The sequence below is a fragment of the Octopus bimaculoides genome, chromosome 19 (genome assembly GCF_001194135.2).
Source record: "Octopus bimaculoides isolate UCB-OBI-ISO-001 chromosome 19, ASM119413v2, whole genome shotgun sequence".
Taxonomy (NCBI): Eukaryota; Metazoa; Mollusca; class Cephalopoda; order Octopoda; family Octopodidae; genus Octopus; species Octopus bimaculoides.
This window is the reverse complement of record NC_068999.1, coordinates 8,058,295-8,063,466: the sequence shown is the minus strand read 5'-3', so window position 1 is coordinate 8,063,466 and position 5,172 is coordinate 8,058,295.

Sequence of the window (5,172 nt, the reverse complement as noted above, 5' to 3'; positions counted from 1 at the left end):
GTGTGTGTGTGTGTGTGTGTATGTTTACCGATACAAAATTGTAATTTGTTGATATTTATGAGTGCGTTTCTATAATATTAATACACACATGTATATATATATATATATATATACATATGTGTGTGCGCACGTGTATGCCTGTTGCGTACTCATGTATGTTCGTGCCGCTACATACATATTTTTATTATTTTCTGTACGTACATATGTGATCTGTACGTACATGTGTGATCTACGTACACGTGTACGTGTCTTCAAATCAAAACTGGATCGCATCATGTTAAGGGTTCCAGATGAGCCTACCCCACGGCAGGAACAACAGATGAGGGCCGCAGCATACAGCTCCCTCATTCACCAAATGCTACACATCAGAAGAGGTTTCAAATAATAGGGTTGCACAGCCAACGGTGGTGCCCCAGGATGACCGCAGCTTTAAAGGTGAAACAATTTGAAGAATTTAAAGAATATATATTCATATGTAAAAGTGCATGCGTTTCTTTGTGTTTGTGTATATTCCCATATTGCTTGAAAACACTGTCGGTTTGTTTACATCCCCCATAATTTAGCGGTTCAATAAAAGAGGCTCATAGTATAAATACCACACTTAATAGTAAATATCGGCCTCGATTTAATCAAATACACAACACACGCAGTGCCTCAAGCATGACCACAGTCCACTAACTAAAACAAGTAAAAGAACAAGATGATATACACGCGCAACCACGCACATTTTCTCTTACACACACAAACACACGACCATTAGTCAGTTAATCAATAGTTCTAAGTATTATCCACAATTAATTAAAGCCGCTTCTGATTGATTGCGCCGATCATCGACCTTAGCTTTTACAAACATTCTTCATATACATATACGTAGTCACATACACTGATTTCTTGTTAGCTGTCTCTATCCTATTTTGTATTTAGTTTACAGAAACGTGTTTTTGATGTGTTTCTTTCCGGCCATGTTTATTTCATTCGCGCTTATTTTGTTTGTGTGTTTGTGCGTTTGTTTGTTTGCTTGTTTTGTTGATTGATAATCATTGACCGTGTGTTGCCTGCTGGCTCCCGCAGCAATGAGTGGTACCTTGTTTTATCGGATATATATATATATATATATATATATATATATATATATATATATATATATATTTATAGAATAAATTTATAAACTTTCGAGAGAACATGAAAAATTCTTTTTTTGAAAGATGTATTGGGAATATCTCGAAACGCACATAAACTATAAATAATCACATGTAAATAATATTAGGTTTAAAATATCTTTTCGATAGAAAACAGTCGAAGGTTGCACGTGGGACATCGTTCGACTTTTCCTATCCAATAGGATATTTCAACCCAACATTTATATGCTATCAATTATAGCTTTATTTGTGCGCTTCAAGATATTCTAGATGCATGCATACGTGCACACATATACACACACAGATATATATATATATATATATATATACATACATACATACATACACATACACAGGGTGCGATGGGTAGATTGTCGCCATCTTATATTTCTAATGTCGTGCATGCGCATTGTTTGTTTTTCGATTTTGTCGACTACACAGTATAGTAGAGTTAGTTGAGCACCCTCTGTGGAAAAAACACCAGTCTGATGCAATTGACTCTGCCAGAAATTTGGGAACGATATGCTGTACTGCTTGGCATTCGCGCCGGAAGCTTCAACGCTAACATTTCAGAGTGTTTGGGTGTCAATTTGAGGACAGTGCAATCTGCGAACATGTACCGGGAGTGATAGAAATCAAACATCCAGTCATCATTAATTGTGGTGTTTGGAGTGATCACTAGTGATGGCGACGTTATGGCTCCATTCATCTTCCCACATGGCCTCAGATTCAAGACGGAGGCTTCCAAAATGCATACAGATGATCCATTTATCGCGGTGTATTTTAAATCCCCCCATCCGTCGTAAATGAGGATAGACATAAGAGTTATTCCCTCCTGTTTCTTTCTTAAAGCGAATATACGCTTTCCACAAAATCAGCCGATCTTTATCCACAATCCTGCGACTCTCTATTCTGGCTTGACCATAGCTGGAACCATTAGACCAGCAATAATTTATTCTCCAATAGAAACAGCTTCATTTCCATATTGCTTTCAATAATTCCTCAAAAGAAATATTCCAACCAAAAAAGAAAAAAAAATGGTGCAAACAAAATTAACAAAAAAATATACATAAGACAGATTAGCAGAGTTACCGCTCAATAAAATATCGGTTTTATATCTGTATTTCTATAAATTTCTGTGTATTTCGCTATTGCAGTTTCCTAAATGGTAAATAGGTGAGTAGCAAATATCATTGGTGATTCTATTATTTTCAATTACATTCAGTTCTTCGATCTGATTAACTAATTCGATCAGACTTAGCTAGCCATACACACACGCGCGGTAGACGTACGCACAGACGCACGCGCGGGCACACACGTTTATGTATGTATGTATGTACGTATGTACGTATCTATATCTATGTGTGTGTGTATAAATGTTTAGTGAGACATGCATAAATGCATGCATGAATGCGTGTGATATATGTACGTATATGCTTGTATGTATGAATGTATGTATGTATATATATATATATATATATATATATATATATATATATATATATATATATATATATATATATACATATATATATACATATATGTAGATATATATGTGTGTGTATTTGTACATATATACACACAAACACACGCACACATATATATGTGTACATATATGTGTATGCGTATAAGTATGCATACGTTCATATGCATATACATATATATATATGGGAGAATATACAAATAATAACAACAGACGAGGACAGGTGGTGTAAATAACAAAAGTATATATATATACATATATATATATATATATATATATATGTGTGTGTGTGTGTGTGTGTATACATACGTACATACATACATACATATAAATGCATATATACATACTTATATGCATATATTTAATACGTATGTGGGGAAAGACAGAGAAAGAGTGAGAGAGAGAGAGAGAGAGAGAGAGAGAGAGAGAGAGAGAGAGAGAGAGAGAGAGAGAGAGAGAGAGAGAGATAAGGAGAAGAGCATATTTGATATGCATTCCGTCTATGTGATATGTATGGGTAAAGTGCACTAGAGTATACGTTTACATATTACAGATATGGAATATGTATACGTATATACTGGTGCATGTTAATTACGAATAAATAAATAAATAAATGTCTCCCACTTTACTTTTTTCTTCTTTTCCGCTTGGTTTACCTTCAAAATCAATATCGAAGCTGACATTTTGTTTTGTGTTTCGGTGGTTTATTTGGAACTTTTTGTTTTTTAACTCATTCTTTTACTACTACTACTACTACTACTACTACTACTACTACTACTACTACTATTACTACTACTACTACTACTACTACTACTACTACCACTACTACTACTACTACTACTGCTGCTGCTGCTTCTACCGCCATGCGGGCCACTGCCTCGTATTGCATCAGAACATTTATTATTATTATTATTATTATTATTATTATTATTATTATTATTATTATTACTTTTATTAGGCGGAGAGCTGGCAGAATCTTTGGCACGCCGGGCGAAATGCTTAGCAATATTTCGTCCTTCGCTACGTTCTGAGTTCAAATTCCGCCGAGGTCGACTTAGCCTATTATCCTTTCTGGATCAATAAAATAAGTACCAGTTACGCACTGGGGGCCGATGTAATCGACTTAATCTCTTCCCCAAATTTCAGACCTTGTGCCTACAATAGAAAGGGTTATAAATATTATTTTTATTATGCTACCGTAAAAAAAAAGTAAGAAAAGAAAACTGCCAAAAAAAGACTCAAATAAAAAAAAAAAAAAGAACACGAACCAAACTCTGACATAATTTCCATTCCATTTACAGAACTTATTTCTGTTTAGTTTAGTAGGTCTACGCTCTTTCTTGAATGCTCGATTCATCGAACCATGCAATATAGATTTTGCATTTGGAAATTGTGTTGGCAAACATCAATAGCAAAAGAAGGAATTGGTTCTTTCGTTCTTCTGATTATCAGCCAAGATCTGAAGTGGTGTATTTAATGAAAGTGATGTCAACATATATATATGTATACACACACACAAAAACATACACATACACACATTGCGTATATGTGTGTGCGTGCATATATATATATATATATTTCGGTATATATGTATATGTATGCATATATATATATACATAGGCACACACATATGTTTATATAGACGTATATTTATACCTTTCTCTACATACACATATATGCGTACATGAATGTATGCATGCATAATACATACGTACCAATATATATGAATATATGTATGTATGTATGTATGTATGTATGTATGTATGTATGTATGTGTGTGTGCGTGCGTGTGTATTATATATATATATATACACACACACACAGTTAATAGGAACAAAGGAGTTTAATACAGTTTGAAAATTGAGCCTCACATGGTAGTACTGGCACACACACACACACACACACACACACACACACACACACACACACACACACACACACACACACACACACACACACACACACACACACACACATACACACACACACACTCACTCACTATCTCACACACTGAAATACACATATGCATGTATTTCGTTCTTCTGTTATTCGTACAAGACTCCCGACACGAAAACGGGCGTATTCGAGCATATATATAGATAGTCACTCAGCCGATAAAATATACACGCATTAGTTGTAGTATACCTACGTTTTTATCCTCAATTAAGTAATTAATTTAATTAATTAATCAATTGTTTATTCATAGTCTTTAGCCACACAAGTATGTCTTCTTCGCTTAGTTTTCTCGCTCCAAATAACCTGGAATTTACTTTGTAGAATACAAATTCTTTCTTCCGGTATCTAACATTTAAATGCTTTACAATGCCTATATTGTGTTTGTGTGTAATTTCAATTGGAGAATAGTTTCAAATTCAGGCACAGGGCCAGAAATTTATGGGGAAGGCCTAAGCAGTGTATGGCGGTGGATGTGTGTGTGTGTGTGGTGGGGGCAGTAGCTTTGGTTTTCGTTTCGTTTACATTGTATACATAGGCGGACAATTATATATATATGTGTGTGCGTGTGTGTGTATACATATATTATATATATAT